The sequence below is a fragment of the Muntiacus reevesi genome, chromosome 14 (assembly GCF_963930625.1).
Source record: "Muntiacus reevesi chromosome 14, mMunRee1.1, whole genome shotgun sequence".
NCBI lineage: Eukaryota > Metazoa > Chordata > Mammalia > Artiodactyla > Cervidae > Muntiacus > Muntiacus reevesi.
The window spans coordinates 46,690,948-46,709,880 of record NC_089262.1 but is presented as its reverse complement, the minus strand read 5'-3'; positions in this window follow the sequence as shown (position 1 = coordinate 46,709,880).

Genomic DNA, 18,933 nt, shown 5'->3' with positions numbered 1-18,933 from the left:
CACCACATTGCTTCCATAGAAATAACGTACATATTGGGACAAGACCTGCTGCTGCTTCTATTTCTAAGCATGGTGTCAATTCAACAAACAAAGGAAAATATTGATGCTTTGAAAACACGAATTGTACCTTTCATATGGCAAAAGATATAAAGCTGAAAACCCAATAGTGAATGGAGAAACAGTTGTAACATGGATGACAAAAATGTTAATATTTAATTATATACAGTTGGTTACTATCCGTAATATCTAATAATGTTCAATTTACATAATAAATACATTAAGAGCTCTTACAAATTATTAAGGAACAGGCAACCATACTAACTCTTTTAAAAGGTCAAAGGACATGAAGAAACCCAGTCATGTATGTGTCAGTAATTATATGAAAAGATGTTCTACCTCACTAAAAATCAGAAAAAATGAAAATAAAACTAATAGTGGCATACTGTACTTCATTTCACCTAGCAGACTGACAAAGATTTAAAAAGAAAAACTAGATGAAGGTATAAGGAATAGGCATTTGTGTATCAACACCTATTCTACATCAGAATTTTTATTAGTAAAATAATAAGAAAGGTGTCCAACAATTTTATAAAGATATCCATTGATAAGTTGCTTATAATTACAAAAGTCATTTAAAATGATGATATACTTTTTTCTAAAAAATGATAACATGAAAAGATGATCACAGCAGACATTACTGAAAAATGTCAGTTACAGGACTGTCCATTTTCTGTCATCTAGAAAAACTTTATATCAAAAGATTAAGTCTGACTAAATAGATATCAAAATGTTATCAATGTTTATTTCCAGGTAGAGAATCTTTATACTTGTTAAGGGCCTGTGTTATTTTCCTAATCATTAAAAAACAAGCTAACTAAAAAAAATACAAGAATCTGTCTTCAACCAGTAATATGGTTTCTATTATTTTATTCATTTAGTGAAATGTAAACAAAGGATTTATCACATAACAGTTTATTTTATTAGTTAGCATAACATTATAATAGTTTGAAAAATGCTTTTTTAACCAAGTCCTGTATAAGAAATAAGGGCTTCCCAGGTAACTCAATGGTAAAGAATCTGCCTGCCTATGCAGGAGAGGAAAGTGATGCAGGTTCAATCCTTGGGTAGGGAAGGTTACCCTAGAGTAGGAAATGTTAACCCATTCTAATACTCTTCCTGAAAAATTCCATGGACAGAGGAGCCTGCCAGGATATAGTCCATGGCATCGCAAAGAGTTGGACACAACTGAGCATGCACACACTCTTCACTTTATATAAGAAATATTGACAAATTTGACAACTCTTTCAGTGATTTTATAAATATTAGTCATAAAGAGATTAAGTAACTTGCTTCAAAATAATGTTAGCTCGAGTATACATGATGTGTAAATGAAGGTATTCATTTCCAACTTATGTATAATAGTGAAAACCAGAAAACCTAAATGTCTGCCAACCAAGTGTGTGTGAATGCATGCTGAGTGGAGTCCAACTCTGCGACCCCAGGGACTGGAGCCTACCAGGCTCCTTTGTTCATGGGATTTTCTAGGCAAGAATATTGGAGCGGGTTGCCATTTCCTACTTCAGGGTATCTTCCCAACTCAGGGATGAACCTGCCCCTCTTGCATCTCCTGCACTGGCAGAAGGATTCTTTACTACTGTGCCACCTGGGAAGCCCCTACCAGTCAAGTACTGGTTAAAAAATTAATGTGTATCCATATAGTAGAATACTATACAGCTGTTAAGAATGAGGTAGGCCAATATATGCAAAGATATTCAATATGTTAAGAGGTAAAATTATGTGACAAAACTATATATATATATATATATATATATATATAGAGAGAGAGAGAGAGAGCATCAGAATCTGTTTTTTAAAGTATGTATATTTATATAACAATAATGAAAGAATAACTTTAATATTCATCAGATCAAGATTTTTTTGTTTAATTCACTTCTGTGCTATTTGAATATACTATTTTATAATAATTTGATGTTTAAAACTTAATTGCCAAAAATCTAAAGCAGTAGGGAAGCAAAATATTTCTGTAGGAAACCTTGAATCTTTCCAAACTATATCCAGTGTTCCTTTTCTGTGTTCCCATTATGCAATCCTGTGTTCATATCTATGATTACCCATTCTTACCTCTACCTTGATCCTGGAAAGTGTCTAGGAACTTCCTTATCATCCCTCTACATGTAATTACAGTAGCTGATTTCCTTACTTGTCTCTACCATGGAATTCAAAGGCCCCTGAAAGCAGCAATTATGTTTTTCATATTTATTCATAGCAACTAGTATAGTTTTGGCCACGGCATAAATATTTGTTAAATGCATGGCTTCCCCACCTTAATCTTTGTTTTTGCCACATACTATTATACTTGTGGGCTTTCCTTGTAACTAAGTTGGTAAAGAATCTGCCTGCAATGCAGGAGACCTGGATTCAGTCCCTGCATTGGGAATATCCTCTGGAGAAGGAAATGATAACCCACTCCAGTATTCTTTCCTGGAGAATCCCATGGACAGAGGAGCCTTGTAGGCTACAGTCCATGGGGTCATAGAGTCGGACACGACATAGCATCTAAACCACCACCAATAACAATTTTTAAGTACAAAAGTTGTACATGTAGAACATTTGACAGATACAGAAGAGTATAAACAAATAAAAATTACCTATAGTCCACCACCCAGAAATAATGGTTCTTAAGTTTTATTGTGTGTGTGTGTGTGTGTGTGTGTGTGTGTGTGTGTAATAAAGTTTTATTAAAGTATAAAGGAGATAGAGAAAGTTTCTGACATAGGCATCAGAAGGGGGCAAAAGAGTACCCCCTTGCTAGTGTTAGCAATGGAGTTATATACTCTCCAATGAATCCAAAGAATGTCTGGAGGTTGCAAAGACCTCACCAGACCCACTCCCATAATTTACATTTTAAGATAACAGAGTTGGCTAGAAGGTTTAATCCAGAAACTGTCCTCAGGCAGGATACATCCTTGTAAAGACCAGACCCACTCCCATAATTTACATTTTAAGATAACAGGATTAGCCGGAGGGTTTAATCCAAAGACTATCCTCAGGCAGGATACATTATTGTTATACAATCCTAAGGAATGTAGAGGAAAAAAAGTAAAAAAGTTTGTCCTTTCTCCCTCCTTGAATATTCCAGACCTCTCTTACCTTGGGGACCCCTAGACTTCTTATCAACCTGCCTAGGAAATGACTCTCTCATTCCCGCCTTTTCTTTTAGGAGAATTATGTTGCCTAGGGAAAGGGGGCATCGTTCTCATTCCATAACAGCTTCTGAGCTGACAAGGGGTGTTGTCCCTAAATTGGTGAGGCAACATATTCTCCTAATCCTCATAGTGAGGATGTCTGATCCAGGGGCTCCAAGTAATAGTTGGAGGAGGCTGTGGCACTCATAGGAGCTCGGACAACTATTTGTAAATTAAAAGCTTTTAGACAGTTAGAAAACCCCGTTATACAGTTACAGATGTAAGGCAAATAGTGATTAAACCAAGTTAAAATCAAAATGAAAAGTCACACTATGTCCATAGTTACATCAGTCCATCTTAAGGTTGTTAGATGTCATCAGTTTAAGAAGAGGCATCACATGTGATTGTTGCCGAAGGTATTCGCAGACTTGGAGAAAGTCTTTTCCTTGAAGTGGAGATGTCCACCACGGGAAGCCTTCCACTGATGAAGAGGGGAGTGCTCCGCAGACCCAGCAGTTAGACCAATTGTGGAATGCAGCATAGGAGTGAGCCCAGGACAGGAAGGCATTGTCTTGAGGATCAAACGGCAGACTCAGGATTTCTGGAGTCAGCAGAAGTAGGCTCACATAGATTATCAGGCCCATCTGGTAAGGGCCTTCCCAGAGTGGCTCGAGGGATGGGCCCCCAGATCCCAATGTTTTTATGAGGACCTCGGTTCCTGGCTCAAATAGAGGCTTGCTGGATTCAGAGGCTGGGTCAGGAGTCGTCTCCCAGAGTTCTGTTAATGCCCTCCAACTGGCCACCGTTCGCCGTACTCCAGTGGGTACTGCGGCCATGCAGTATCACATAGGAAGACCAGGTGTGTCTTCTTTAAGCCCTGGGGATCAAATCTATCCCAGTTTTTCAGGATACAGTTCAAAGAGTGAGGCTGGAATTGTTAGCTCCCACCTTGTCCTGAAGGATCCTGGACGAGCCCCCAAGATGAAAAGTTGTTGCTGAAAGATGAGACGCGGGATTCTTGGCCTCCGGAGGAGATGAATTCAATCCGGGGCCAGAGACGAGGCTGGATCGCTCAGAGCTTTTGTGTAATAAAGTTTTATTAAAGTATAAAGGAGATAGAGAAAGCTTCTGACATAGGCATCAGAAGGGGGCAAAAGAGTACCCCGGTTCTTAAGTTTTATTAATGTATTCCTTTCAAGGATTTGTTCTTAGTATGTCTTTGTGTCATCATATATGTTAAGCTAACCTTTATATCCCTTTTTTATTCCGTATATTCAAAACTTCCCACATTTAAAAAATTCTTCCTTTTGTCTATGGTTCATTTTAAGGATTAGCATAACATTTGATATCTAGTCTTTATGATCTGTTTATTTTAACAATAAGGATGGTCATTATTTTTGAGCCACTTTTCTAATGTACCTTTCCTTAGAAAAGGTTCCTGATCCTGTTAAGTTTCACTCAATTGCCAATGGGATTTTCCAGGCACGAGTACTGGAGTGGGTTACCATTTCCTTCTCCAGGGGATCTTCCCTACCCAAGGATCAAACCCAGGTCTCCCGCACTGCAGGCAGACGCTTTACCATCTGAGCCACCAGGGAAGCCCCAATTCATGATTATAAATTTAAATTTACCAAGTATTTTCTCCTTTTGATGAGTTTTTTAGTTGTGACAGTGTTAGTCATTCAGTCATGTCCAACCTTTTGCTATTGCATGGACTGTAGCCTTCCAGGCTCCTCTGTCCATGGAACTCTCCAGGCAAGAATACTGGAGTGGATAGACATTTCCTTCTCCAGGGGATCTTCCTGACCCAGGGATCAAACCCAGGTCTCCTGCTTTGCAGGCAGATTCTTTACTGTCTGAGCATAGAACTAATTGCTGGAGAATTGACCACTTACTCCTTACTCAAAGCATATATGTGAATTGACAAATATTCTCTGGACTCCAGTTATGGGTGGCCCAGTTTTGCTAATTGGCACTTACACGTCTGTGTTCCTCTCTTTGTTCTAGGAGATATGGAGGAACACTATTAGCATGAGCACAATTGTCAACAAAATTTTTAAATGTTCTCTCCAATATGTGACTTTCAAAACAGACTCTTCTTGCATGGTATCTATAATTTTAAAGCTATAGCATGTAAATGCATGTAAATCACTGAAGATAAAGTGAAAACACTTTGTAGAGTTTTTAAAAGTCTTGGAATCTATTTCAACATGTTGTTTCCTCTATGATCTCTGAAAATGAAATATGAGGAGCCCTGGAGGCACAATAGCCACCATCCCCTGCACCTTGTTACTGAGTGACTTGAGAGAAACTGAGTCAAGAGCTGGGCCCTGACTCTAGGTACAATAAACATGTGGGAAACTGCTTAGGAATATTCTCCATGATGGAATTTCCTTTGTGTTTTTCCTCTTAGGTTTCCAAGTTCATCTTGGGGTAGCTCCATCCTCTTTTGGCTCTGAATATTCATTCAGTGAAAGGAAATCCATCAGGTACTTTAGAAGGTTTACTGAATCAATAGCTTCCCAGTAAAACTGAGTGGCAACACCGCCCCCCAACCCCACCCCACCCCGGCAAATAATTCTACTTAAATGCATTTATGCCACTTGTAACACTAAGTCTAATTGCCGAAGCATATAGGGATACAGACTGGCGGCTGAATGGCCTGGTCAAGTCAGTCAAACAGATCTGGAAGTAAAACTAAAGATTTCTCATTTTGATACCTAGTATTAAGCCTGTAAGTTTCAGAATTAAGTAATACTAGATCACTTCAACTTTACTAAGACTAGAAACTGTGCTCAAGCTAACCAGCTTTTAAAACAAAATCATAGGAATTAATATGAATTAATTAATTCACATATGAATTAATATGGTAATAGTTTATGTTATCAGAGCATCTTTTATATTTTCACCCTTATCTTCCTTTTTAATTATGAAAATGATACAAGTTTATTCTAAAATCAAGCAGTACAAAAGTATTTAATTGAACAACCATGTCCTACTATATAACACAGAAAACTATGTTCACTATTTTGTGCTTAGTCACTCAGTCGTGTCCGACTCTTTGTTGTAGCCCATCAGGCTCCTCTGTCCGTGGGATTCTCCAGGCAAGAATATGGAGCCAGTTGCCGTTTCCTCCCCCAGGGGATCTTCTCCACCCAGGGATCAAAGCTGAGTCTCCTGCATAATAAACTATAATGGAAAAACATCTGAAAATACATATACATACCAACTGAATCACTTTGCTACGTACCAAAGACTTAAAAAAAAAACTGAAAATCAACCATACTGCAATAAAACATTTAAAATTTTTAAAAACCTACTGGAGATAAAGGACATTCATGGAGGACTTCCTAAGCATCTGTCTTCTGCATAGATGGTTCAATGTATCTTAGGTCAAAGATCATTGTTAGAATCTAATGATAATAATGTACACCATCCCCGGGGGGGGAAAAGCACATTTCTACATACATGCAAAATGTATATGCTCTGTCAGAGGGTGCATAGTCAGTCCCCTGTAGCCCAGCTGACAAAGCTCTAGGAGAGTCAGGGGTGTCTCTAAGAATCTCAGTCCTACTTATCGGCATAGAAAACAAACTTGTAGTTACCAAACGGGAAAGGACAGGGGAGGGATAAGTTAGGAGTTTGGAATTAACATATACACCCTACAATATATAAAACATATAAGCAATAGGACCTAATGCATGGTACAAGGAACTATATTCAATATCTTATAATAACCTATAATGGAAAAGAATCTGAAAAAGAACATGTATACACGTACGTATAACTGAATCATTTTGCTGTATACCTAAAACTAACACAACATTGTAAATCAGTTATACTTTAGTAAAAAGTTGTTTTGAAAAAGTATATATAAATTAGAAGATCCTACTGTATCTCCAGAATAAAGCTCTTATGAACAGTTTGTTGTGATCCTTGTAGAGTTTTTCTTATTCATGTATGTATCATGTCTATATATATTTTAATAAAATTGGTCTATACACATTATTCTGCAGCTTGTTTTTCCAACTTAGTAATAAATGGTCATCTTTCTTTGTCAGTTGCACTTAGTGCTCACTTAAGAATTGTATAATAATCCTTTGGAAGAATTTACCTTATTTAACCAGTATCTTATAGAAGAACATTTAGATTGTATCTAATTTTTTCTTCTATTAAACTGTATAGTGATAAATGTTTCTGAATTTAGAGAGTGTGTCTGGAGAGGAAGGAGAGAGAAGTGTTGGAAAATTAAGGTAATATGCCATAGGGTGACTCATTGAGCCAAAGATGGTAGTTTAAGAGGAAGATTTGGCAAAATAACATTATTTATTAAGCATTTAAAATGAACCAGGTCCTGGTTACTTATGATCCATGCTGCCATTTTTCTTTAATAGTGTTCCTATTTTTACTTTAATAGACTCAGATTCATCTGGATTCCACATAGTAGTGGAAAGATCATGGACTTTGAAATTAGGCAGACCTGGGCTTGAATACTAGCTCAATTCAATTCAGATTTAATTATATTTGGCACTATTGTACATCTGTTGAGGATACAGAAATGATTAAGACATGATCAGTGCTCCAGATTCTCGCAACCTGAGGGGTAAAGCTGACCTAATATTTATTTTGTTCACTACTGTATCCTCCAGTGCCTAAAACAGTGCTAGCAATAGTAACCACTCAATATTTGTCAAATGAATGGATTTCAAGACTTTGTGCCAAGTGTTATGTTAGAGGCATGCAGAGTGCTGTGAGGTGGCTTTCCAAGAAGAAACCTTTAAAAAACTGAGTCTGATGAGTTGAATATAATTCCAGGAAGGAAGGGCCTTCCAGTTAGAATCTGTTGCACAGTCAGAGATACATGGATGAAAATAAGCCAGAGCAATGGGGTTACAAAGAGTCAGATAGACTGAGCGACTAAGTCTCACACACACACACACACACACACACTCACAAGTCATTTCCAAAGATGCAAATGAAGTAACTGCCACCACATAGGCCGCTAGGAACCATGGGAGGAGTGGAGAAAAACACAGGAGAACAAATCCCAAGGGCCTTGACTCTGGGCTAGAGAGATTAGGTGTTTATCCCCAAGGCTTTGGAGAGCCTTTAAGTAAGAAAGAAACATGTTGGATTCATGCTTTACAAAGAGCTTCCTTGTGATCCTCTGAAAAAGAGATTAGGAAAATGAAAGTCCACGAAGAGAAAAGCTAAAATGCTATGGCAGTAATCCAGGTGAAAGACGATGATGTCTTGAGATTGCAGCCATTTTTCAGGTTCTCCTACACCCTGTAATTCTCCTCCACAATCCTTCTAACACATCACAACTGTGTAAATGGTCATCATACAAACTTCCTTTTGCCTGGAACACAGGTGATCTCCCACTTTCTGCCAGTTCTTACAAGCTTTCAAGTTTCAATTTAAATGTCACTTCCTTCGGTAGTCATCCCGGAGCTCCTTGTTCCCCTTGTACTCACCCTTATAGCACTGATGGTAACTATAAATTAAAGTTATTTTTATGGTTATTCGTTTGATATATACCTGGCCCAGTGGACTCGAGATTTCTTGAGGAATTGAGTGAGTGGAGTAGGTGAATGAACAGGGAAACATTTGAACAGATTCAAAAGTGGATACAGAAAATGTTATGCTTAAATATTTGTGAAGATAAGACAAGAAAACACTAGTTTCTAATCTGGTCATCCATGTTGATGCTGGTGGCATTTTCTGAGTTATGAAATCAAGGCAGAGAAACAAATTAGGTGGAAGATGGGAATCCCAATTCAGATTGGGACTTACTGTGAGTTTGAATCTCAGATCACAAATTCAAGTGGACAGGAACAAGAACTCAGCTAGCTTTCCATAAAAAGTCCTATATCCCAGTTAATTTCAGGATCTCCCGTGCTGACTCCAATGATAACTAAGGCTACCGATTGTCTCAGTAATAACTATGCTGCTGCACTCTTGGAGTTATTTTGCATCTGTTTTATTTGTGTCTTTTTTTTTTTTTTTTCTAATTTTCTCTCTTTCCAAGCCGTAAAGTCACTAAAACAAAGTTGTCATAGCTGTTTGACATCTCTATCAAGATTCCAACAAAAAAGTAAATTAGAGCATGAGTAATCTTGATTGGAACGAGATGATTTCTGATTTAAAATTTACTAAATATTGGAATTAATAACAGGCTACTTTAAGAAATTGCCATCTTTTAAGTGTCAAACTTGAAAGAAGTTTAAAGTGGAGACCCATTAAAAAAAAATATTGATGGAAGAGTGAGGGCTGGCCAGTACTTCTTTCCTTTGAAAACTTCTGGAATGCCTGTTTTGAAAGGGACCCATTCTGTGTAGTATGATTTGGGACCGACCCCACCCCATTAGCCATTTGCCTCCCCACCCCTCAGTTACAGCGATGAAACTGGGTCCTATCCCTGCCTAATTGGAATACTATCTCCATGGCCACAGTGCTGATCTGAGGCACCTGTCTCAAGCTAGACTCATCAGAACCTTCTCTGAGACTTTTCTACAGGAACTACCAAGAAAACATTCTCTATTGGGGTTACTAAAAACTCAGGAAGAGCAAATCTGGAATTTCCAGTGCAGAAACTCTGGAATTCTCATCCTGCCTACTATGTGGCTCTTAGAGGTAAACATAATCAGGACCCTAACATCCTCTCAGTCCTTAGACCTAGTCCTACCTGAAATAATGACCATCCCTGGACTTTAGAGTAATGCAAGCAATTTTTCTTTATTGCTTTACTAGTTTGCGTTACATTTCTGTCACTCTGTTTAGGAGTGTCTATGAATTTAGGGTCTTTGTCCTGTAGGCTGGCTGATACTATGCAATGTTTTCTTTCAGCTGTGATATCCAAAGTCAGTTGTGAAAGACCTTCAGTTTCTGGTAAAGGAACTGGCCATCTGAAACAGCCAATGGGGTAAGTGTAACAATTCTGGTGTTTTTCTCCCTTTTGTGCTAACCCAAAGAAGAATCAAATTCACTTATCCTATCTTAAATAAGTTTCCCTTTAAAGCAGGATTTCTTTTGTGGAAAATAAATTGAAAAGGAAGCAATTTATCCTATCCAATTTTCCTCTATTACCCAGGGCAGACACTCTTTTCACTTCGCACAGAATGAAAAGGGCATCTGAGAAAGACTCTGGGAAGTCTACCTACAGTTAGCATTCTTTTCTACTGTAAAGAATGAATTCAGCCAGACTTCTGGAGTGTAAAATGAATAGGTGAAGGAAGGCAATCACTGTAAGGGGAAAAAGTTGGTGACTCAAAGAGTGAGAGAAAAGCATAATTGGAATAAGAAAATAAACTGGATAAGAGAGAAAGAAAACTGAAACAGAAAAATAACCTTATTTAGAATTTTCTTTGTTGTTCTTTGCCTTAACTTACATGCAAAAAAATTATCAATTCCATAACCATTCATCCATTAAAAAAACAACAAAGTCCTATAAAGCCTATTCTGACCCAGGCAGAGTCTAAATGCTGAGGATGCAACAAGGAATAAGATACTCATCACCCCATCTATATTTATAAAAATCAAAGTTTGATCATAGGCAGGATTGAGGAGAGGGGGAAATAGGTGAGGGAGATTAAGAGGTGCAAACTTCCACTTACAAAATAAGTCTCAGGTATGAAATATACAGTGTGGGACATACAGTTGATAATTATGTAATATCTGTGTATAGTAACAGATGTTAACTAAGTTTAATGTGGTGATCATTTTTAGCATATTATATGTAATATATAACATATTACATACAACATACATTGTATAATAATATAACCTAGTATTATAATGCATAATTATGTGATCTATTATATGTAATAGATTACTTGTGTATGCATCTTTATATATAAATTTGTACAGAAAAAAGCAGTATTACACATTCTTTTCAAGCATATACTGAACATCACTAAAAATCATCAAGTGGTCTTCCCGGGTGTCTTAGTGGTAAAGAATTTGCCCATACAGGAGACGCAAGAGAAGTAAGTTCGATCACTGGATCCCCTGGAGAAGGGAACAACAACCCACTCCAGTATTCTTTTTTTTTTTTTTCAATTAATTTATTTATTTGGCTGCATCAGATCTTTGTTGCATCATGTGGAATCTTGGCTTGTGGTGCACGAATTTCCCAGTTGTGGTGCGTGGACTCGGGAGTTGCGGCATAAGGGCTTAGCTGCTCCAGGGCATGTGGGATCTTAGTTCCCTGACCAGGGATTGGACTCAAGTCCCCTGCATTGCAAGGCAGATTCTTAACCACTGGACCACCAGGGAAGTCCCCCAATCCAGTATTCTTGCCTAGAGAATCCCACAGACAGAGGAGCCTGGTGGGCTACAGCTGAGCAACTGAATACACTCATCCTCAGCATTTAGCATTAGATCACAAGGCAAGTTTCAACAATTACAAAAAAATTGAAATCCTGGTAGTTTATTTGGGTCATCATAACAAAATACCATAAACTGAGAGTAGGGAGAGTGAAAGTCGCTCAGTCGTGTCCAACTCTTTGCAACCCCATGGACTATACAGTGCATGGAATTCTCCAGGCCAGAATACTGGAGTGGGTAGCCTGTCCCTTCTCCAGGGGATCTTCCCAACCCGGGTCTGCTGCATTGTAGGAGGATTCTTTACCAGCTGAACCACGAGGGAAGCCCAACTGGGTGGCCTTCTCAGAAGGCCACAGAAATTTATTACTCAAGTTCTAGAGGCTAAGTCCAAGATCAAGATTCTAGAAGTTTCACTGTCTGGTGAGAGTCTGTTTTCTGGTTCACTGTGTCCTCATATGGTAGAAAGGTCATGGTGAATCATACTGACATGTATAGAAATACAGAATCACTATGTTGTATACCAGGAACTAAATAACGTTGTATGTCAATTATATTTCAAAACAAATAAACAAATAGACTCACAGAAGAAGAAATCAGATCTGTGGCTATCAGAGATAGGAGGTGGTGGGCAAGGGGACCTGGATGAAGTTGCTTAAAAGGAACAAACTCCCAGTTGTAAGGTAAATAAGTCCTAGTAATGTAATGTGCAACATGATAAACATAATGAACGCTGCTGCATTGTCATCCATACCAGCCTCTGAGAGCTAAAGTATGCTTGTGTTAATTTATCCCCATGTTTGTTTCTAAAGCACCTGGCATTTGACAGAGATGTTTTCCATCTGTGCTTTAAGAGAAATGCTGTGGTCAATTGCTCTGAACCAGCTGGCTCTGACTTGACCACAGACAGGTACCTGAGCAGATGAGACCTGGAGGTATCCGAAAGTTACCTTTGCTTCATTACCATGCTAAGATCTCTGCCCAAGGAGGGATTTGTTCTCTGCTAGGTACAATTTGTACCATGTGCAAAGAATTGTGGAAGACTGTGTGAGCCCCAGCTGCCCCCGGCTGCTCAAGGAAATCTACCTCCACCACTTTCCTAGAGTCCTGATGACAAGTCTCCCTCCTACACCTTAAAATTTCCTGGGGAAGAAGGTGTTTTTAGAGCATGAACTCCCTCTTCTCCATTCTTTGGTCAATGAATAAAGTTTCTGCTCTGCTATACTGAACTCAGTTTCCTTTGATTGGCATTTGCAACTCCAGGCAAAGGACCCAAATTAAAGGATCCTTGGTCCTTTGGGGATTGGTAACAGTATGTTATATATAAAAGCTGATAAGAGAGTAAATCTTGAGAATTCTCATCACAAGGGAAATATATATCTGCTGCTGCTGCTGCATTGCTTCAGTCGTGTCCGACTCTGTGGGACCCCATAGACGGCAGCCCACCAGCCTCCCCTGTCCCTGGGATTCTCCAGGCAAGAACATTGGAATGGGTTGCCATTTCCTTCTCCAATGCAAGAAAGTGAAAAGTGAAAGTGAAGTCGCTGAGTCATGTCCGACCCTTCATGACCGCATGGACTGCAGCCAACCAGGCTCCTCTGGCCATGGGATTTTCCAGGCAAGAGAAATGGAGTAGGTTGCCATTGCCTTCTCTGAAAATATATCTATACATCTATAAATATCTATATTTTTCTATTTCTTTAATTTTGTATCTATATGAGATGATGGATGCCCACTGAACTTATTGTGGTAATCATTTCCTGATATTTGTTTTCATTTCAAATCATTACGCTGCACACCTTAAACTTACAGAGCACCCTCTACCAATTATATATCAATAAAACATAGAAGAAAAAAGTTTAAATAAAGACCAGATGAATTTTTAAAAAATTGATTGTAGGAAGGAAAGAGAAATGAATAGCAAGAGTCCACTGTATCACTGTGTTGATGGTCTCCTAATCCCAGGAGGGTGCTGAGGGCATTCTGAAACCAACCAAGAAGGAAGCTTGGAAGATAGGACATCTGACTCAGACCTAAGGGTCTCAATGTTGCGGTGAGCTACTTTTCTGACAACAGTTAAACAAGAGAACTCTGTTGGGAATGGCCTGAACCTGAAGTTTGGTGGGCTAGGGGGTGCATAAGTGACCCCAAAACCAGATGTAGATGTGGGAAAGGGAGCTGGACTTGGCCCAAAATGATCACCCAAAAGGCTGCAGTGACTTCAACAAAAAGGTGGGTCGCTTGAATCTATCAAAGAAAAACAAAGATGCTAGTTAAAGTGGTAAGGACAAATTTTAATTAGTACTACACTATTGCAATAGGGAGAAGATTCCAGCATAAACTGAACCCAACTTTCAGTTGAATTTGTACAGAGGTGGCCGGGCAGTTTAACTGGAGAAAATGGAATAGGGAGAGGGGAGGGCCTTAGCAGAGTCAGGGAAGTGTAAAATTATAAAAAGCTAGAAGTGTGGGGTGGTGCCTGTGAAACCCATCTGTGTTTGTTAGTTGGCCCTTATCAAAGTTAGTGTCTTTTCTCCCACAGAGAAGGAGGCAAGGCTCTATCTTCAGGTGTTGGCTGCAACAGTCAATTCTTTTGGCAGCATGGAGTTTTCTAGGGAGGCACTTGAAGGGAGTGAGACTCATCCTAGGGATGTGGCCTTGAGCTGTTAGAAACTATGTTTGTGTTTGTTCTAATCTTTACAGGCCAAGGTTGAGGCCTACTCAAGAGAGGGCTCAGAAGTGCCTGGCTGAAATGCAGTCACGAAGAGAATCTTCCTCAAAACTTATGTGAAAGTGACAGTGAAAATACTGTGGAACATGCCCAAGATTTTGTGCTGAGACAGACAAGAGCCATTCTGGAGAGTTTAAGGGACTTCCCAGGTGGCGCTAGTAAAGAAACTGCCTGCCAGTGCAGGAGACTTAAGAGACGTGGATTCAACCCCTGGGTCGGGAAGATCCTTTAGGGGAGGGTATGGCAACCCACTCTGATATTCTTGCCTGGGGAATTCTCATGGACAGAGGGGCCTGAAGGGCGATAGTCCATAGGGTCGCAAAGACTCAGACACGGCTGAAGCAACCTAGCACGCAGCATGAGGAGAGTTTAAACATAAGGCTGCAAAGGAATAAGGGCTGTTTTCTGAACACCTTCTCTGGTGGCTCAGATGGTAAAGCGTCTGCCTGCAATGAGGGAGACCCGGGTTCGATCTCTGGGTCCGGAAGATCCCCTGGAGAAGGAAATGGCAACCCACTCCAGTACTCTTGCCTGGAAAATTCCATGGACAGAGGAACCTGATAGGCTACAGTCCATAGGGTTGCAAAGAGTCCGACACGACTGAGCAACTTCACTCTGTTTACAATGGTCCAATTTTAATAGTTTAGTAAACTATTCACACACATTCATCCAGTACCTCCTCTTCCAAATGTCCCTTAAGAATGAATCTATTTGCATATACAAAGGGTAGGGTGCTTATGCAAGTGTTTATGCTTATATGTAAATGTATAAGAAGTTTCCTGGTTTTCATGATGCTCTTAAAGGTCTATTGATCCCAAAGTAAAAAAAAAAATCTTACACTAGGCTAACGGGTCTAAGCTCTACATACCTACACCCTCCTTCCTTTTTAAATAATAAGTAATATTTAAATAATAAATAATAAGTGTTTTGTGTCACCCCCTTTACTTTAAAAAACTGGAAGTAATTTGTAATAAAACACACAGTTGGATGTGTAAATGCTTAGTCACAGTTTTACTGGAATGCATAATGGAATAGTCATATGTCTGTGGTGTTAAAAAATAAGACAACAGGCCCAAAATGGAATCAGTTATGCCAAGGCCCATGTTGCCAAACCAGGACCTAATTACAGTTTCTGTTCTCCCAGAAATGGAATCTTAAACTAGTTAATCAAGAATCATCTGATCAGCACCAGTTGGGTAAACTGCTTGACAGACTCCTGCCATCAACTGAAGAAAAGTAACCTTGCAATAACAAAATGCTTTTTTTTTTTTTGCCTCCTCTAACTTCCTTGTTCCTCCACCCTTCTACGGATAAATCTTTCATGTTGTACAGCTTCTCGGAGCTCCTTCCTATCTGCTAGATTGGATGCTGCCCAATTCTAAGCATTTTTTGCCCAAACTTAAAATTTTTTATATAGCTCAGTAATTTCCTAACAGTTCCTGTATGTGGAATTTTTGACTGCAAAAGCTACAAATGCAGACTAAAACAAGCATATTATATTGATTTAAATAACATTAGCTGACATGTTACTACTAGTATTATTTCAAAAGTTCTGAATGTTTCTTGATAAAGTTCTCCATAAAAGGAGGTACAATTTTCCTTTAGTATATTTGGTAGCTGCAATCCCAGAAAATTCAATGTACACTAAAGTCAAGCAAGAAATACTTGGTGTTTATCTCTTAAAAGAAGTGTCATTGATTACATTTAGCTTTACTAAATGCTATCTTTCTAACACTCAAAAAACACTCTCACAAATTTCCAGCTCACCCTCAGGGGACTATCCTGCCTTTGGGTACTCTGGGAAGGTCCTTGAAGGTCATCTAGTCCCACTTCTCCCTCAGGCCTTTTCAGTTCCTGCCTAGCCCTCCCTCCTACCTTTCCAGTTTAAGGGGAATTTCTGGATTAGAGAGAAACCACTTTGTAGTATTTTTCTTTTAGAAAAATTGAGAGGATCCTACCTCTGATTATCCTATAAAGCCAAATCTTGATTATGTTTTAGATGCCCTGTGTGTGCTTAGACACTCAGTCCTGTCTGATACATGGACTGTAGCCCACCAGGCTCCTCTGTTCATGGAATTTCTAGGCAAGAATACTGGAGTGGGTAGCCATTCCCTTCTCCAAGGAATTGTCACAACCCAGGAGCCTGGGTCTCCTGCATTGCAGGCAGATACTTTACCGTCTGAGCCACCTGGGGAAGCATAAACCCCCCAAGTCACCCAGGTTCTCAACCCTCCCTTTTTAGTGATTTTGCTTTTAGAAGATTCTCTGTCTGTATTTGGGGACTCTCCTGCAGAAAATCCCAGAACCATGCTGACTGACCTTATCACAGATTTACCTGTCTCCGTTTCAGGTCCCTTGGAGCAGCGTATTTTCTCCTGTCAGCTTCTCTCATTTCCCTCATCCCTGATCCCCAACCCTCTAACCAATTCATCACTCCAGCTGAACAGCTTCTTAGTAAAGTTCTTACCTCAGTTCCTCAAACCTTAGTTCCTACCTCAGTGAGATAAAGTTGTATAATCCTTCCATTTCCTTGCTTTCCTCACCTGCCAAAGCAACAATTTTCTATAGTAGCACGCATTCTGGCAGCCTGTTAATGGAGGACCAGGTGGAGTGCTGAATGAAGGTTTCTACTGCCAAGCAGGAGGATTCCAACCCAGCTGAGTCTGGACTCCGGCAGATCAAATTGGAGAGAGAGAAAATGGAGTCCTATTTTAAAGCCAAAAGCCACAGTCTCGATCCTGTTTGAGGACAGTGTTGCTGAGCACAAGGACGGGGGTGGGGCTGGAGCGCATTTGCCTCAGGACCTTAACTTTCAGCAGCTTCTGCTTCAAGCTGGTTGGTCAAACATGATTTGAAACCTCCTTTCCTGGTTAAAGCGTCTGCCTGCAATGCCGGAGACCCGGGTTCGAACCCTGGGTCGGGAAGATCCCCTGGAGAAGGAAAGGGCAACCCACTCCAGTATTCTTGCCTGGAGAATCCCATGGATGGAGGAGCCTGGTAGGCTACAGTCCATGGGGTTGCAAAGAGTCGGACACAGCTGAGCGACTTCACTTTTCACTTTTTTCCCTGGTAGCTCAGAGGGTAAAGCATCTGCCTGTTCAAAACCTCCTTCCCTGGTAGGTCAGAGGGTAAAGCGTCTGCCCGCAATGCGGGAGGCGCGGGTTCGATCCCTGAGTCGGGAAGATCCAATGGAGAAGGAAATGGCAACCCACTCCGGTACTCTTGCCTGGAAAGTCCCTTGGACGGAGAAGCCTGGTAGACTACAGTCTGTGGGGTTACAGAGTCAAATGTAACTTCACTTTCACTTTCCTTCTTCTTGGGCTTCCCTTGTGGCTCAGCTGGTAAAGAATCCACCTGCAATGCAGGAGATCTGGGTTCAATCCCTGGGTTGGGAAGATCCCCTGGAGAAAGGAAAGGCTACCCACTCCAGTATTCTGTCCTGGAGAATTCCATGGACTGTATAGTCCATGGGATCACAAAGAGTCAGACATGACTGAGCGACTTTCACTCACTCATTCCTCTTTGTGACACCTCCAAGCCTCTATCTAGAAAGAACCAGGAACCCAAAGAGAAAGTAAAGTGGCAGAAATTCCTTAGAGATAACTTTATCATTCATAAATTGGGTGAATAAATAAATTTGCAAAAATCATTTTGCTACTTACAGACCCAAAGGAAAAGCAAAATTGTTTTGAGTGTTTATGTATATACATATATGTATATATACATATATACACATATATATATACACACATACACACATTTATATATATTTTAATTTTTAGCGAGTCACATTTTTTAAAAATTGAAGTACAGTTGATTTACAATGTAGTTTCAGGTATACACAACATATATATATACATATTCTTTTTCAGATTCTTTTCCCTTATAGGTTATTACAAAATATTGAGAGTATAGTTCTTTGTGCTATAAGTAGGTCCTTGTAGCTTATTAGAGATGGATATTTTTTTGAGGTAAATGGTTCTACTAACTAGAATGGCAGAGTTCTGAAACACGGTCATATGAAATTAAAAGTGTCATATAGATTACGACCATTGTGTTGTAATGTTCTGCTCATCTGAGATTTTACCCTTCTGCATCTGTGTCAAGTACACTTATGGTCCCTGACTTTCTTTGAAGTATCTGATATCACTTATTTTCAAGTGTAGTATTGATATTTTGCTTTCAGATGCCACCACTTTAACCTTCATAAAATGCTTAGATGATTGGTCCATTTTCCCTTCAACTAAGAAAAGGGTACTGACATTTAAGAGTAACCTCCAGGTGGTTAAATTATGAGTAATTATTGTACTATTTTGTATCTTCCAGATTTCAAATAATAAACAGGTATTGTGTGTTTTCACTTTTAACTTTGAGATGATAAAAGTACAGAAAAGTGCAGACGAAAACATAATACTCATGTTTCCGTAGTCTTAAGTTCATCTATAACATTTATATTAATAATTTACCAAGTAATATAAAATGAGTAGCAGTTACAGAATGGAAGCATGAGATGATATGCTTACCTGATAGGCTCGAATCCACCAGGTGGGCTTTCAGCCTGACCTTCACTCTTTGTGCTGCTGATTTTGTTTTTCTGGTTTAAATAAAATAAAACTTTATGTTGTAGAATATAAAAAGCCAGAATGACAGCAGAATCTGAAGAGAGAGGTC